Raw genomic sequence first — 18,080 nt, 5'->3', positions numbered from 1 at the left:
GGCCACACCCTCAGGGACTTCCTCGACCAAGCCCCACCTCCCAACATCAAGTTTAGCTATAAACTCCTCAGAGGACTAATCCTCTGATGAGTCTAGCATTCCCAGGATCCAAGTATAGAAAATAATGAATTTATGAGTAAGACAGCTAGCTAGGAAAAGAGCCTGAGATAGAGTTGGGTGATTGGCCTTATTGCTAAGAATTAAAATAAGAATAGGCAGAGAACTAGGACTTTGAACCAAGAATGAACTTCCTCAGGCAATGTAAAATACAGTCCCCTCTCCACTTAAAGGGAGTTGAAGCCACTCCCTACTAACCTCCTGAGTTTTGAGGAACTTGATATGCAAAATAACCACTTTTTCTTTAAAATCCCAGCTTCCTTTATACCCTACATGCTGAGTAACTGGGTTAGAGAGCCTGAGTTCCAATTGGCCATTTTAAATTCACAGAGCCACCTGTGATAGGTGGCCACTAAACACCCAAGCAGTTCCCCATGTGCCATTTATCCAAAACAAGTTCTGGGCTGAGGGGCCATGTGGAAATTCTACTTGTTGGACTCCCCTCCTGGAGACACCAAGAGTCCTTATTTCCAATAAAAACTCTCCTGACTTCCTTCCTTTCCTAACTTCCTCCTCGGTTGGTACAAAATTAACTGTTTCACAATCACTTCCCAAAAGCCCCACCTTGGAGCACATGAAGTTTTGGGGGACCATCTAGATAGAAACCATAATGCCAGGGGCTAGAGGAAAAAGAAAAGCGTGGAGGTGAGTGTTGTCGAATGGATATAATTTCCATTTGGGATGATGGAAAGTTCTGAGCTGCCTGTGCAGATGGTTACTCAACAATGCAAACGTACATCCATGCTTGCTTTGAACTACATTCAACTCAACAGTTATGATGCCACCAAGGCTCCCAACTCAGCGGAAATGACAAGTTTGAATAGCGATCCCCATGTCCATTTGCATGGGTGAGCAAAGTCAACTGCAAGGTCTGTCTGCCACTCCACCCTGCCTTGGAGCCAGCCAATTACAGACTGAAACCTCTATGAACTGTAAGCCAAATAAACACCCCTTTCCCCTTTAACTTTGGGTGGCAGGTATTTTGTCTCAGCAACAAGAGAAAAGTAGCTAACACATAGGTCAAATTAAGTAATGAAAATTTGTTAACATTCCTAGAACAAATCCTTATATAACCTGTTTCTTTTTGCCTAAGATATTGATCTGTTTCCCTTCCAATTCAGTAGCATTAGTTAGCGACAGCTCTGGACTATGATGAAGATGACACATTTCTGCCCTTAGTTCCTGATGCTTAGTGGCAGATAAATTTGATATACACTCTATTGCTTTTTTATAGAGATTCTCAAGTTATTAAAGACAGTTCTTTCTGAAAGAAAACAAGCCAAAACAGGAGCACCCGAGGCAAGGCTTTATTGGGGATAGAGCTGCAGGGCTAGCTCGAACAATGGGGAGAGACGGCGAGACTAACTGGGAGTGAGGTTTACAGAGAGAGGTGCAGCAGGGCGAGTATAGTGAGAGTTGAGCAATGGGACGCCAGGTGATTGGAAGGGGAGGATCACGTGGGTATCAGGGTGGAGCAACAAGTTCGGTTTTGTTTCGCCAGAGGGGATAGGTTTCACTTTTGCGAAGTGGCTCATTTCCATAATCGGAAACCATTTTAGGAACGGGAGCCATTTTACAATGTAGGACCATTGGGGCCATTTTGTCTGGTAGAGAACTCTAACACTTTCTAGTTTTCTTGCTATTCGTGCTTGTCTAAGAACCATAGACATTGGAGATTGTTACGAGGAAGGGGAAAAAAAGCCCTTCTAATAAAGTACAATAGTTAAAATAGTTAAGAGTAGAGATTCGTGTGAAAGACATCAAAATCAAAATGGAGCTGTTACTATGTGTGATGAGGTCTGTCTTAGTTACTTTTCTCACTGCTAAAACAAAATACCTGACACCCAAAGTTAAAGGAGGAAAGGTTTATTTAGCTCACAGTTCAAGGGATTTCAGTTCATAGTTGGCTGGGTGGCGTGGCAGAGGGGATCGAAGAGGAGAAATAGCCCACTTCAAGCAAGCAGGCAAGAGCAAGCAAGGGACAACCACAGCTCTTTCTAGCCCTCGTATCTTATCCAGGCTACTTAGGGTAGGCAGCACTCACACCCTTAATCCTAGCACCTTGAGCCTAGCATTGCACCATGAATCAATCCCAGCATCACACGCTGTAGATCCATCCAACCACCTCTGAAGAAGCTCCACCTATGACTACAGGAAGCTTTGGAGGGACATCTAGCCACAGCCTTAAACGAGTCCCTCTGGGTTTCTAGGTTGTGTGTGACAAAGAATTGGATGTGGGGCCGGGGATTTAGCTCAGTGGTTCCACCGCCTGCTGCGAAAGCGCAAGGAGTTCGATCCCTGGTACCGAAAAAAAAAAAGAATTGGATGTGGCACATGATGGCAGCTGACTTTCAAACACTCTTCTCCGTTGTCTGAAAGGTCTGGCACGGAACAGTTGAACCAACACACCCATGCACACAAACCTACTAGTGTTTCCTGAGGGGAAAGAATAGTTCTCAGAAACAATGTAGTGTTAAGTCCCGGGGGAGGAAGAGAGTCAGTCTCCCAGTGGTCTCACACACCTGACTGGTATTCATGATGTGCCTATCCATAATCCACTGTGAACTTCCTACCCTCTTGTAGGTCTCCTTATAATGACAGGTGGTTTACTGGGTAGAGAGACCCTACCTTTCGTGTCTATGCCCAGCAAACCAACTGACTGTGTGTCACCGTTTTAATTCTGGGTTACTCCCTGGCTGTCCCAGACCTCTGTCCTACCCGCTGCCCCTGGGAACAGTGAGATTCTTTCTGAGGTCTTTGATTGACTCCACCTGAAGGACTGTTAGGCGATCAGAACGTCCCTCCCGTGAGCTCATTACTTTGTCATGCTCTCCGGGTTCCTGGGCTGAATTCCCGAGCTATTGGTGAAGCCACTGAGGTGCAGAGCGGTTGAGTGGCACTCAGCTGGTGGGTGGGGAGCCAGCATTCAGACAGAGACCTCTGCTCCAATTTCAGTGGCTTTGACCTCTAAGACCCCCTTTCACCCTTTCAGGCTCTGTTGCTATTTATGGAGCACCCACTTGTCAGTTTTTACAGGGGGAGCTGTGATTATTAATCTTGTCAACACCAGATCGAGCGAGAGACACCTAGAAGCTGGTACAGCACATTCATGCTATTGGTCTGCTCCTCTAGAGAACCCTGACTAATACAAGGGTTTGCAAGCCTGTTCCCCACTTTCCCATCCATACCTCTCTCCCGTTTTTAGCTTCCCTTACTAATTCCTGGAACTTTTCACTTTTCTCTGTCACTCTGACACAAAGATTTAGGCTTTTATAGCACTGAAAATAAACTTTGTGTCCGTGCTGTTAAACCGGGCGTAACACATGCCCGAACTCCCAAACAGACGCTAACTCTTCCTGCCCAGCTGGTACTGTATCTGCTGCTGCTACTGCTGTTTATATCCAGCCTCCATTGGAGCCAGGTGCAGTGTATCAGAGGCGCTGGACTCAGAATTCCCTCCCTCTACCCCCACACACCTGCCATGGCCGTGCTAACTTCTCTTCCCTTGAGATAAGTTCTACTCGGGGAACTTTCTCAGCCTTGCCCACGTGGGCTTATGCTGGCTGCCTCCACCTTCCTCCCAATCAAGCTCCCAGGGTGTACGCACGATGACCCAGTCATTCTGGAAGTTTGCCTGCTAGAAGCTGGGGAAAACACTGTCAAAACTGCCAGCAGTTTTATGTTTAAAGCAGAGGCAGTGTTCACGGGAGGTGTTCAAAGCTTGTCTCCCGTTTTGGAATACTTTGCAGCTGTTCCGGAGTTTTGAAGGAAAAGGCCAGATCCTGCCCTGGAATGGGAAGGTAGGGTCGGATTGGGCGTCTCTCTTGGGAGGCAGCACCATATCTGCGTGCACGCTAATGCAGGGAGGTGAGGGTTCCTTTCTGCTGGGCCGAAGGAGAGGCAAGAGACTGGGTCAAAGGAACCAAGGCAGCCTGGAGGGGCAGGGGAGAGAGTGAGCCTTCAGGTGACTTCCTGTTAGCCCCAGGCCATGTACCTGGGGAATTCGTGACACCTGCATGGGAAGGCTGTCGCCTGACGGCTGGAGCAGCCTTTCCGGGAATGTCTGGAGCAAGAAGGCTCACAGAAACAAGTGCAGCTCAGGAGAGACAGGGGTACAGGTGCACCCCGTCTGAGCAGTCCCTGAAATGTCAGGGGAAAAAAATGTTTCTCCCTCGTAGAGGCATAGGCTGTGGATTCGGGGTAAAGAGGAAGGGTACTGATTCTGTCAGCTGGAGAACTTGGGGGTCGGAGTTACATGCATTTTACCCATTTCAGGGGTGTTCTCTCTCAAGGTCAGGTGCAGACCCTGTCCCAGGATTTCTGGCCCTGGCGTCCTGCGATTCCCATTACATGACGTCTGTCCAACAGTCAGGAGAGAGCTCCACAGTAACGGTGAGTGAACATTTCGGATGATGCCTCTCCATTTCCCGTTAAAATGTTCAGATGGGTTTCTGAGATGAAAACATTTGTGCCTGTAGCACCTGAGAGTGATGGGAAACAGTTAAACTCCGATAAGAGCTTGTGCATGTGTTCAGCCTGATAGAGCTGGGTTAAGAGGCGGCTGCCTCGGCTGTTCTAAGCTGGGAGGAAGAAGCAAGAGTGGACGTTGTGTTTGTCCCTCCTCTGCTACCCCTTCAAAAGGAAATGACATAGTTAGGAACATTATCAATCAATAGTTAATTTATGATAAGTCACCTAAATAATTTATAGCCAAACTTTGAAAGTTAAACTTTAAAGGACTACATGACATTATAATCACTGCAGACGCTGTTCAGTAAAGCAATTCAGTGTTTACCTACATCAGTTACTTGATTGGAGATGAGGATGGGGAGTGTAGAGAGCAACGTCAGGGTCTGAGTACCCCCTTCTCCTACCTCGGACCTCTCTAGGGACCACTTACCCTGCTTCCGGACGCCAGCCCAAACCTCAGTGGGCACTGGGCAAACCCCCAGCCCAGGGGATGCACCTGTCTGCTCTTTGGCACTTTGAGAAGGGGTGGTCAGTAGCAAAGACTGGGTTGGGGACACAAAAGGAGAAATCTGAAGGGTTTGTGGGTGCTATTAGAAAGAGCAGGTCCAGGGTATTCATTGGGAGCGGGCTAAGGAGCCAAAACCAGGTAGCAGAAGACAGAGTGTGTATTGACAACTTCACAGAAAGATTTGGCTGGGAAGGGGGCAGGAGAGGAATGTCCCTCGATTGAGGAAGGACTTGGGTTTTGCTTTTGCCTTAATGTTCCTGACCTGTGCCGCTCCGTGGGAGGGAACATGAGGGGAGCAGATGAATGCGGGTAACTTGGGAAGGCTCAGACGAGAGGGACCGGACTTGATCTCCGGTGGTTCCTGTTTATCTGGGAGGAATAGGAGCATTTCACAGATTTGCAAGGTGGTCTGTCCAAGGTTACACGGGTGTCGGTGACCAGGTCAGGACCTGGACTGGGTCTCCCAGCTGTCAGGCCCATGTTTTTTTCTGTTACACAGCTTCCCAAAAGGTTTCCTTTGCTTTTCCTCAACCAAGAAGTTTTGAAATGTTACTTTTCTTATAAAGTAAAATTATAATTACTATTTAAGTCTTCTTGTTGAATAAATTGATTTCTTTTTCAAGAAGACTTGATACAAGTGTGTGGACACAAGAAAGATGTGTAGCAGTGTTTGAAATTGATTTGATACTCAGTCTAGAGGCTTGAATACTGAGAGGAGATGTAGAATCACGTACGCATTCTAGATTGTGGTGTGGCCTTTAGAAATTCACTGAAAAATTGTGTCCAAAAGAAAAAACAATTGTAGAAAAATGAATACTCTTCCTTAGGTTAAAAAAAAAACAAGTACTAGAAATATGAAGCACTTCTTCATTTTGGTTTGCATTAAATAAAAAGAGCAAAAACTACAAGGTCAAATGAAAGATCAAGGGAAGTGGGTCGGTTTGTATGATGTTCTTAACTCTTGCAGTTATGATTTTATACAGATTCAATGCCCAAGAACTATACACTGCATGGCAATAAATCTAAGGCTGGATGGATGGATAGGTAGATAAATAAGAGAAGGCTAGAGAAGGAGGGACAGAGGGACTTATTGTAAAAACTTGGAAAATACATTAAGGGCAAAGGAACAGAAATTTTTCACTCATTTTCTTATAGCTCAAAATTACATTGGTTAATGTCTAGTCCCCTTTTTGATGCAAAAAGCCATACTATGTATCTCTGCAGCCTACTCTTTTCCCTGAGAATGATATACTGAGCAATTTCTCATGCCTCCAGGCCCTCTGTAAATGTGACTTGAGGTGGCATGAGGCATCCAGCCCTGAGATCTCCTGGCAGTGGATATTCCCGCCCCACCCACTTACCCTATGGACAGGCTGGGGCCAGGGCCTGGAGTTAAGAGGACCGAGGGCCAGGGCCTGGAGTTAAGAGGACCGAGGGCCTGGTCCTCGGGACAGCACCATTTTTTTGACTAGTTGGCCTTGAATTTTACTGTGCTAAAGAAGATAAATCAAACAGCAGAAAAAGCTAAATTTGATCACCCAAGGATTACAATTACCTCATTCCATGTCTGGGTTTCTGGGACATTAGTTGTTTTTGATCCCTTATTGCATGGGCTCCGCCAGGCTGAGCATGCTGTACAAACTGAGGGCTGCGTTTTGCAGCCTTGAGCAAATAGCTTACTATGCTTAGTGGTGTCCTCTTGATCAGCAGGAAAGAATGAGACAGACAAAGACAGAGAGAGAGAAGGAAAGAAAGAGGGAGAGAGAACCTCTCAGTGAAATGATAAATTATAAATAAACACCCACCTAGTTTCACCTCCCACAGTGCTGCAGGAATTGTTCCTCATCTTTACCATTTAAAAAAAAAAAAAGGGCTGGGGATTTAGCTCAGTGGTGCCGCCGCCTACCTCACTAGGGCAAGGTCCTGAGTTTGATCCCCAAACAAGAGCATATGTCATCCTAAATCCTTCAGGCTGATGACTCCTAACCTGGCCTCTGACTCAGGGAGCTCCTCTCCTCTCTCCACTGCCCCTACATCACACCCTTGCTTCAAGTCCAGCGAAGCCCTTCCGAGGCAGTGACCCGGGTCTAAAACTGCATCTCATTTTTCAGTTACTGGGGAATGAGTTGTCCAACCTTCAGCTTCTTAATCTATAAAATGGGCAGAGAAGACTTGGTCATTTGGCTACAAGGATTTCTAAAATAATGTTTTCTGGGGCTGGGGATTTAGCGCAGTGGTTTCACCGCCTGCTGCACAAGCTCAAGGACCTGAGTTTGATCCCCAGTACCTAAAATAAAATAATGTTTTCTTCAGCCAAAAGGGAAGTGGAGATTCTGAGAAAGGACCTGTCGCACCGAGAAGTGTCTTGGGACTGTCCAGTGCAGGAGGCTGAGGTTTCTTGTCATGTTAGGGTGAGGAAATGGGCCTCCCACGCTGAGGTAAAGACCTCAGACTGCTGAGATGCCATCCCTTCTCTCCTGATGGACTGCAACCAAGCCCAGTGAGAAAGGACTCACTGCCTCTGGTGCAGCCCCTCCAGGACCTGAGCCCTGGTCCGAGCGGGAACATGTCAGGGGACACCCCACTTGCTGGGCTGCAGGGTTAGGGGGCTGGACTCAAACTCAACCTTACTGCTTCTCAGTGCTGAGACTTAACTCAGTTACTGAACCTCTCTGTTCGTGGCTTTCCTCATCAAGAACAAGTTGCTGAGGCTGGGGATGTAGCTCTGTGGCACCACACCTGTCTCGCAAGCTCAAGGTCCTGAGTTCGATCCCTGGTACTGGGAACAAAAAAAAAGAACAAGTTCCTGACTCCTGGTATTATAATAAAAATAAACATGTAAAGTCTTTACAGCACGATAGCTGTTCCTGGACAAAGCACAAAAGCCCTATAGTAAATGGTGGACAGTGTTCATCAGATTCTGTGTTGGGATCTAACTCAACTCCTCTTCTTTCCCTCTGAAGAAACTTGTGGCACTGAGGAAGAAGCAGTGTGTAAACTATGGTCCCAGAAAGCCTCCAATCATTTGGTCACTCAGCAAACCATGACTGATTGCAAACTGGGTGTTCTAAGGGCCCATGGAGGGCATCACCATCCTGCTAGTAAACAGAATCAGCTGTGCTAGCCAAGTCAGCCCACTGCGGGCTTGTAAGGTAGAGAGGGCTGCTCACCTTGTCTCATTCACTTCCATAGCAATCCTATGAAACTGGTGCTGTTACTGATCTATTTCCACTTTATAGATGAAAGTGGGAGTAGAGGCTTTAAGTAAATTCCCCAGATCTGATACCTGAATTCTGATTTTTGACTTGGGCACACAGATGTATAAGCTCTATGCTTAAAAGCTTAAGCACTGTCTGTAAAGCACTTGGTTGGGGAGTCACAACATTGAGCCATGTGGGTAAGTTAGGAGAAACTGAAACTTCTTACCTCTCCTGTATTCCTTTCAATGTGAGACCAACCACAACCCATGGTTCTGGTAGGGATTGAATGAAATGGTGTTGGGTAGACCAAGCCCTCTGTTGAAGTAGACATTTATGTGAGTGAAGGACAAACAAGATGTTATGGACTGAGCATTTATGTCTCCATGAAGTTCTTAGGTTGAGAAGTATTAGAGGGATGTGGTAGTATTCAGAGGTGAGACCTTTGGGAGGGGATTAGGTCACCAGGATGCAGCCCTCGTCAATGGGATTAGTGCCCTTATAAGAGAGACCTCAGAGAGAGGGCCCAGCCCTTCCACAATGTCAGTCCCCTGTGAACCAAAAGGTGGACCCTCACAGACACCAAATGTGCCAGCGCCTTGACCTCAGACTCCCCAGCCTCCAAAGCGAAGAGAAATCTCTGTTATTTATAAGCCACCCAGCCTGTGGAATTTTGTAAAGCAGCCTGGATGGGCAAGAAATGAGGAAAACAGTCAGGAATTTAGCTCAGTGGTTCCACTGCCTGCCTCGCAATCACAAGGTCCCGAGTTCAATCCTCGGTACAAAAAAAAGAAAAGGAAATAAGGAAACAGGAATAACAGATGGGGGAGCAGTAAGGACAGGACGTAGGTACTATACTCTGTCTTGGTTCTGAAGTGCTGATGGGACCCGCAGGTGGCCTGGGAAGAAGTGATGTGAGGTTTTATCAGCAAAGAGAGGCAGAAGGGACCATCACTGACAGCAGAATTTGCAAAGTACAGAGACAAAGGAATCTCTGGGTGCAACGTTTGAGAGAAAGTACATCTTACCCATATTTGTATCACTCACAGATCCTTCAGCCTAGAACGCTCTCAAAAGTATTTTTAGAGTGGTTAAAGTTTTAGTGTATGGGTACCCTGACTTTTAAGAAAATCCAAAAGTCATTATTTTTTACTTTTGAATAATACATAGTGATTTATCCATCAAGAGACTGATTTAATAAATAACTCTGGGTTAATTGGCAGTCCCTCTTGAATAACAAAGCTAGATCCATACCCTGTGCCATATGCAAATACATTTCAAATCAATTACAATATAATTTTAATAAAAGCCAGAGACATGGCTCAGTTTTGAAAACTTCCCTAGCTTGTGTGAGGCCCTAAATATGATCCCTGGTATCACAAAACAATTTTATTTTAATTTAAAAATTAGAACTATTAGAAAAAATGGAGAATATTTGTGTTGCTTAAGGATTGGGGTAATCTTTTCAAACAAGACCAGAAACATACTATAAGCAAAACAACAACAAAAATCCTGAGGTTTGATAGATATAAATTAAACATTTCAATGTGGTAAAAGACCCCACAAACAGATACAAATGCTAACCAGTGAGAAATGTTCACTTAACACCTATAATGAGGAGAACTCCTACATGACAGTTAGAGGTTGTCCTGCCCTTCTGAAAGCTGCAGAGATGTGTCTTGTGACCTGCCCTTGTGTCTTGGCAGGTGGTGATTTAGTTACTTTCTCATTGCTGGCACAAAATACTAGACACCCACAAGTTAAAGGAGTAAAGGTTTATTTAGCTCACAGTTTATAGAGGTTTCAGTCCATAGTTGGCTGGCTCCAAGGCAGAGCAGCATGGCAGAGGGACATCACAGAGAAGAAACAGTCCATGGCAAGGTAAGCAGGAGGCAGTAAGAGCAGCAGTGAGTGCATCTTTCCCTCTTTATTCCATCCCGGCTAGAAGCCTATTGGTTGGTGCCACTCATATCCAGGGTGGATCTTCTGTCTTCAGTAAATCCATTCAGCCACACCCAGAACTATGCTAATTCCAATCAGTGGGCTAATAGGGTTATCACACACATAATCACACCCTAGATCCAGCTACCTCCAGAAAGCCCCACCTATGAATGCATGAGGCTTTGAGGGAACATCTAGATACAAGCTATAACAGGTGGCTACATAGGTTATGAGACAATAGCCATATTTTAGAGAATATATAACATAAACAACATTAAATAATATAATCCATTAATTCTATTTAAATTTCTTTAGCAGCAACTGGGATTTGCAAGATGCCTCATGCACATATGTGCTTGGCCTGGCCTGCATCCCTTACCATCCTGATTTTTTTTTTTGGTACCAGGGATCGAACTTGGGTCCTTGCACTTGCGCAGCAGGCGGCAAAACCGCTGAGCTAAATCCCCGGCCCTCCATCCTGATTTTTGATGCTACCTCCAGCAACTCTCCTCCTCGTCATCCTGCTCCTCACAGCCTCCTTACTGAATAATACATAGTGATCCATTTTGCGTTGCTTTAACAAACTACCTGAGACAGTGTGGTTTATAAGGAAAAAAAAGTGTGTTTGGGCCCACAGTTTTGGAGGCTGAAAACTCTAAGCTCAGGGGCCCCATCTGGCAAGGGCTTCATACCGATCAGAACATGAAAACAACATCACCTCCCAAGCCGGGCATGCAGAAGAGGGCACAAGCATGTGGGGTGGCCCTGCTTTATAACAAGTCAGGCCTGAGTGCCTAATCCAGTCTCGAGAGACCTGTCGCACCCCTCTGACAGGCCTTAACCCCTCCCTAGGATGGTGCTCCCAAGATCTAATTCCCTCCCCCTAGGCCTTTCCTCTTAAAAGGTGCTACGGCTCAATACCATTGGAGGACTCCAAGCACCACCACCCCGATCAGAGAGCCCCCTAAACAGCGCCCCCAGCACAGCTGTGCCTGGGGACTCAAAGAGTCATCAGCCCTGCTGTTGACAGCAGCCACTATGCCCTGCGCTTCCCAAGCCTCGCTCTTGAGCAAACATTGTCACTTGTACTCTCTCAAGCCTTGTTCTTGGCAGGAAGCCCCACCCCTCTTTCACTGAACACCCTCTCCCCGTGACACTACAAGAGACCCCACAGCCTGTGGGGTCTCTCATGCCACAGTGGTTCTTCTTGGGTTTGTTCTGAAATAAACCTGTTCTGTTGAGCTCATACTTCTGTTTTCTTCCTCCTTTTTTTCCTAAAAACTGTTACACTGGGGACCAAGATTGTAGCACGCAAACCTTTAGAAGACAAACCACATCCAATCCACATGACTATGCTTCAGACAGTCTAACATCTGCCCCAGGATCTTTGCACATGCCGTTTTCTTTCTCTGGACATCCTGGCCCCCACACCCACCTTTATGCTTGGTCCTTCATCACTCCTCCGATGTCCCCTCCTTGGCCAGGCCTTCCCAAACCATAATGGAAGAAACTCTATTTTGCTTCTATTTTGTTCCCAGTACTCAGAGTAGTAACTGCCCATAATAGAAACTCAAAAACAAAAAATCTGTTGAATCATACAATTAATAAATAACTTCATTTCCTTTGATCCTCACAATACAGAAAACGTGTTTATCCGGGATGTTTACCTTTCTCAGTTTGGATGCACTACACACCCTGTTGCGTTTTCTTCCATCCCTCCAGTCCCACACTGCTGCCTCCCTGGAATGCTTACATGCCCACCCTTTCCAAATGTAAGAACGTGAATTACTCCTACCAGAGGGATTCCAGTCTAAACAGCCCTTGTGAAGCGAATGCCTACAAAAACTGCTGCCACAATCTGACTTGTTTTACTTTCCTCTGGTTAAGGATACAAAGCAGTCTGTAGGACACTCATGAGTGATTTTTGCAATTTGAAAGCAGTGAGCAAGTCGCTTCTTAGCATGCCTGTCCTGTGAGAATTTCATTGGTTTTTTATTTGTTTGTGTTTTGTTTTGTTTTTGTCTGACATGTCTTTACTGTCTGAGCGGCATGGGAAAGAACACTGCAAAGTTCCACTTCCGTACAGATGATATCACACAAAGCCAGCAAGTTGCCCAAAAGTTACGTAACACAGACTACTTGTTCACACAATCACTGTGTATGTGTGGGCCCCATAATGCCTGCTGACGTGGTAGCAAGCAGAAGACTTAGGCGAAAACCTTTAGTACAGCCATCTTGCTGTACCACACAAATGTCATAGTGCCTTAAGAAAATTCCATCTTAAAATGGCATTTCACTCCAGTTTTCTGTGATAATTGCCAGCAGAACCCAAATCCGCTCCGCCACACTCCCTGTGTCCCCCCACTGTCTCACAAAAGGCAGATCTCATTGGGTGTGGTGGCACAGGCCTATAATCCAGCACTTGGGAGGCTGAGGCAGCAGTGTGGCAAGTTTGAGGCTAGCCTGGGCTACCTAGCAAGACAGTCTCCAAACAATAGGCAGGTCACAGCACAAACCTCAGCGGGCTCCAGCAGGGCACAGTGACCTCTGATAGCGTTACATCAGGGCCACACGCAAGCAGCCAGTGCTTCATGGAGAAATACAAATAGAAGGTAGAAAGGCAGTCGGTTAAATGTACAAAACTGATAAGCTTTCTTGCACTTCAGAAATTAAAATGCAGTGCAGGTTTGGGAGCCTGAGTCTGGGTTATTACAGTGCAATAGTTTGGATCTGGCATGTTGCCCAATCGTGCCCTGTTTTAGGTGTGCTCCCCAGAGCAGCACTGTCCGATGGTGGAGACTTTAATAGATGCACCTAGTGGGAGGTATATGTCACTGGGGTCGTGTCTGTGAAGGGAACTGTGGGCCCCTCTCTCTCACTTTTTTATTCTTCTCAGCCATAGATAAACAGCTTTGTCTACCTCAAGCTCCCTGACATGTTGTGTGATCTCAGCCCAGGCCCAAGGGCAACAGGGCCACTGCACTGAAAGCTCTCAAACTGTGAGCCCAAGTTAACCTTTTCTCTCTATAAGTTGACTCATCCTAAGTATTTATGGCAGTCATGGAAAGCTTCATGACACACATGATAGAAGTCGGAATGAAGTAGATGCTCAATACAAGTCCAAGCCATGCACCATGGCTCTCCATGGCTTCTCCCGAGGGGAGAGGAAGTAGTGTTTGTTTGATGTGTTCAGGGATGAGGATGTTGGGCAAAACTATGGTACACCTAGTGGAACGGAGTGGAACGTAAGATGCAATAGAGAAGGAATGATGAGTGGTGACAAGGATACTATTAAGTGCTCAGGTAGACATGACAGTCTTGGCCACGAAGGGGACACTGTCTCCCTTGAGACAGGGAGGCGGCTGAAGAGAAGCTGGTGACAATTCATTGAGCGCCAGGAGCATTTTGCCCCAGACTTCTCAGGAGGTGGAAGGCTGGGCTGCTGAAGGACAGCTGGCACAAAGAAGAACTTGGTTGGAAGAAGGTTACAAGGTGAGCTCATAAATAAAAATAATTCCCCATGGTGGGAGAGAATAAGGTGGAGAATAACAAGGGATAAATGAAAGACTCACAGAGCAGCATTTAGAATCCAGCTAGAGGTGGATCACAGAGCTTTGTGATCAGGCCAAGCAGCAAGGTTCTGTGCTTCATTGGGTGGTGGTTTGGTTGGTTTGGTCAGTGCTATTTGGACAGCTGCAGGGCACAGGCATAGGAAATTAACACGCGGGGTCACCAGAGGCTGGAGACAGGATAGAGCTCTGAACAGAAAATCAAGGGTGGAAAGAGGAGGAAATTTATGAGAACAGGCTACTGGTTTAGCATAGGTCCATGCAGGACAGGGAAACAAAAGAAGCCAAAAGGACTGAGCCACGGGAGAATGAGGAAGGGGCGGAACCCGCAGGTTGAGATGCTGTTATAAATCAGGTATACAGGGAGGGAGGGCGTAGAAAAGGAAGAAAAGAAAAAAAGGGCCATTACTGAAAAAGGAACTTCAGGTGTATAATTTCAGGCTCTGCCAGGGCCTGTGTGAGCTGCTTGCTAAGGTGGGGAGAAGGTCAGACTACGGTGAGGCCAGGCAGTGGTGAGTCACTCATCCACGCCCTGGAGATGCCCGGGTCTCCACCAGGAACCGGATGCTGGGCAGGCTGGGGACCAGGGATCCCAGGGCCCAAGACGCTCGGGGCATCCGGAAGAGATGCGGAGGTGGTGGGAGTGAGGATAAAGCGCAGGCCATGTGGCTAGCTGGCGGGAGGAGGGGATCAAACCATCAGAAGCAGAACGGAGGCAAGAACGAAGGCGCCCTGCTCCTGACTCCGGCAGGCAGGAGCATTGCACTCGCGGAAAGAGCCTCGTGCTTCAAAACAGGGAAAGAACTAATGAGCCTTTGTGTGCCGAGCTGGTGGAGACCCTTTGTTCTGAGCGCCAAGTCAGCCTCATGAAGGCCCACGACAGGAAGAATGAGGGAATGTGTGGACCTTTATAAAACTGATCAACTCGCCAAACCTCAGACAGTGACTGGTTACGGTTGCGGAGTTGTAAGGACAAGTGCAAGAATCTCAGACCAGGGACGTTGACGAGGACCTCAAAAGACATGAACAAATAAAAAATCTGCCTCAAAACAAAAAGAGGATGTTTATTATGCGGTAGTTGCCAAAGCTGTTTGACAAAAATTATCAGTTAGACTGAACTGGTTGATGGTGTTGTGGCAGGGAAGGAAGAATGGTAAAATCCCAACCCGTTTCTTAAATGCATCTGCTGTGCCTTAGGCTACTGCCTGGAACTGGTCACAGGGCCCTGCCTAAGAGCACAGCCCAGGGAAGGGGGAGCCTACGGAGACAGCGCAGCAGTTTTGCCTGACTCTTTGAACAGAGGCAGAAATGACCTCTGAAAAACACACCCAGGATAAGATAACTGTGGTCATAACCCCAACACAGGATTTCTCTCAACTTTTCTCAGAGTGAAGGTTTGCTATGAAGGGTGACCCTGGGGCTGGGTAAAATGTCATTTCTTCTACCCTCTGGTTCTTACTTCACTTGCTTTTTGTTGTATGATCTTTAACTGTGATTAAGTAAAATATTGTGCTTTCATTTCTTAGATTGAGCCTGTGTGTGTGTGTGTCCATGTGTGTGTATTTTAGAGTCCCCATCTGTCCCCAGGAAATGACAGGTACTACCTGAGTTAATGGAAGGTGCTAGGAATGAAAGACATAAGCAAACATCGTTGCTTTTTATTGGTTTGCTTTAGGTAAGAAATTGCTAATCCTTTGAAGAGAACTTTTAATCCTTTCTGGGAAATCTGTCAACATTGTTGCATATGTTCAATCTGGACAATGATCAGTGACCTTTGTAAATGACACAAACCAAGACCATTTCCTCCACTATTCACAACTTCTGCCTTCCCATCAGTTACTTCATACAGCAGCTGCAGGAACCTGCTGAGCACTCAGTCTTGCCCCTGTGACTGTTTCCCTTCAACCCCTAAGAGATACCCACCCTAAGGCTTGCTGCAGAGCCAAGGATCGGGGTAAGGACAAAAGGGAACCCCCAAAACCTCAGCCCATACTGAGCCCAGCAACCCATCTAAGTGAAACAACTCACATTTGTTAGGATTTTCCCTGCTGAGCATGTGTGAGGCCCTGGGTGCATTCCCAAAACCATCAAAAGAAGGAGAAGGAAAAGAGGGAGAAGGAAGGGAAAGAGAAAGGAGGGAGGAGGAGGAGGAGGACTCTCATGACTCAATGGGTTTTCTACTTTATTAACAAATAGTAAGACTGTTACATGATCTTTGCATATTTCTCTAAGTTCAGACAATTGACAGAATGCTTGGAAAACAAAGGGAATAAGTGGTAGGGGGTAAAAATCTCATGCCGGTCTTCATCAAACTATGAAAAGAAGCCTGTTAGAAGTGTTTGAAATGTTTCCTAGTAAAATAATGGTTTATTTCCCATCTTTCAGGTGATTGCTGAGTTCAGAGCCTACCGTGAACACCAGGGTTAGTTCAGTATAAGTGATGTCAGCAGCTGGGCAGCATTTTTATTGTCCTGAGTTGCAAATCAGCTCAGCAGTAGAGGAAATATTAATTTTAAGTGGCACACCCTCATTTATCTGGAATAAAATAAAAGGTAACATTTCTTTGCCCACCCCCAGCCAAACCATAGTCTTTAATCTTCTGTTTAAGGCAAAATAGAAAAGAAGGTAATATAGGAGCTTCTCTATGAAAGAAAGAGAGAAAAGAGAGGAAGGAAAAAAGGGATGAAAGGGAAGGGGAGGGGAGAGAAGGGAGAAGAAGAGAGGAGGAGAGGAACAGAACAGAGCTCACCAGTTCAGAATTCATCCAGCCCAGTCTCTTATACTATTTTCAGCTACAGCTTATGCAGTGACAGCAGATGTTAACTGGCAGGATGGTAATGCATGAGAAAAGTCAAAGAAAAATAAAGTACGTACCAGTTAATTGTAGCATAATCCCATTCTGCATTTATGGGCTCTTTGTTTACAAATAAATGACCAATGTATAGTAAACATGAAACAGAATTTTCAGAAAACCAGGGTGCATCTTATTTCCTAATCTTTTGAATAAATAGATAAGTACAAACAATGTTTATGCCCTGAAAAGACATTAATAGGTCACGCAAAAGTTCCCTATGCGGTGAGGGGAGAGCAATCCTGGAAAGCCAAGTGATTCGCCTTAAGCTATCTAGACTCGGGGGGCCGGGGATTTAGCTCAGTGGTTTTGCCCCCTGCTGCGCAAGCGCAAGGACCCAAGTTCAATCCCCAGTACCAAAAAAAAAAAAAAAGGTATCTAGACTTGGAACAGCCACTTTGTGCAATAAAGAGCTTTTGTGCATAAATAAGAGACAACCAAGTTAGTCCAAAACTCAGTTTCCTTTTTAAAGTATTTTCTTTAATTTTAAAAATAGTTAATTCACGCAGTGCAAATTTTTATACAAATATACCCATCTACAGTGACAGAAAAGTTGATAATTTGGACTAACACACTCAAAACAACTAGAGATGTTGAACGAAATACTAGTGAAAATCTGCTTAAAACAATTAAAATCTAAGGAGATAGTGGAGAATCACTGGGCCATCATTCGAGAAAGGGTGAATATCCAGTAAAGTAGGTATAGCATCTGAGACAGTTTTGACCAGGTTGCATTTGCAGATTAGGGAAGGTAACTTTCTGGGACTAGGGGGACAAGTGCAGCCCAAGTGCAAACCTTGATCAACTCATCTTTGAGTTATAAGAGTCTCTATCTTTGAAGCATCTGGGAGTCCCAGAAGATCACAATCTCAGGAACTGCACACAAGTAAACCCACGGGAGGTTGACTGAGTTATTATTCTGGAGAAAATAACATTTTGCTAACCTCAAATTCTTTTAACAGATAGGTTTTTAAATACGAAGCCCAGTAACACAATCAAAGATGACCAAGCATACAAGGAGACGAGAACCCATACACAAAAATAAGCAAAAGCTGCAGGTGATTAAAAATGGGCCTATAGCTCCCTGCTGCACAAGCACAAGGACCTGAGTTTGATCCCCAGTACCAAAAAAAAAAAAATGGGCCTATAAAGGACTTCCAATGTTGGAGCCATCAGACACAAAGTCTAAATCTGCTCTGGTCACTATGACAAGCAAGGGCAGGAAAGAGTAATATTGAACATATTGGCAGAGAACTGGAAACTTTAAAAAAATCCTATGTTGTTTGAAGAATTAGAATTAGACATTCAAAAGTGAAAAAATGTAACAGTTAAAATTTACATAATGAAAAGATTTACTATCAGATCAGGCACAGCTGAAGAAAAAAATCTATAAACCAGAGGTCTTGGAGGGTGAATCCCCTCATTGT

At 45.6% G+C, this 18,080-nt stretch overlaps 1 long non-coding RNA gene across 1 annotated transcript in view; it reads left to right on the top strand.

Moving 5' to 3' along the window:
* Nucleotides 1-29: 29 nt before the first annotated feature.
* The window catches only part of LOC110344145 (uncharacterized), a 53,771-nt gene continuing 35,720 nt past the window's right edge, over nt 30-18,080 (top strand). Inside the window, exons 1-2 of the long non-coding RNA XR_002386476.2 lie at nt 30-3,917; nt 4,410-4,509. This is a non-coding gene — a long non-coding RNA (uncharacterized LOC110344145). The remainder of the gene's footprint in view (nt 3,918-4,409; nt 4,510-18,080) is intronic.

The sequence above is a fragment of the Heterocephalus glaber genome, unplaced genomic scaffold, assembly GCF_053883595.1.
Source record: "Heterocephalus glaber isolate CG9 unplaced genomic scaffold, H.glaber_assembly_v1.0 deba00001689, whole genome shotgun sequence".
NCBI classification, from domain to species: Eukaryota; Metazoa; Chordata; class Mammalia; order Rodentia; family Bathyergidae; genus Heterocephalus; species Heterocephalus glaber.
Note: the sequence above shows the minus strand (reverse complement) of the source record. Positions and strands in the feature narration are given on the sequence as shown.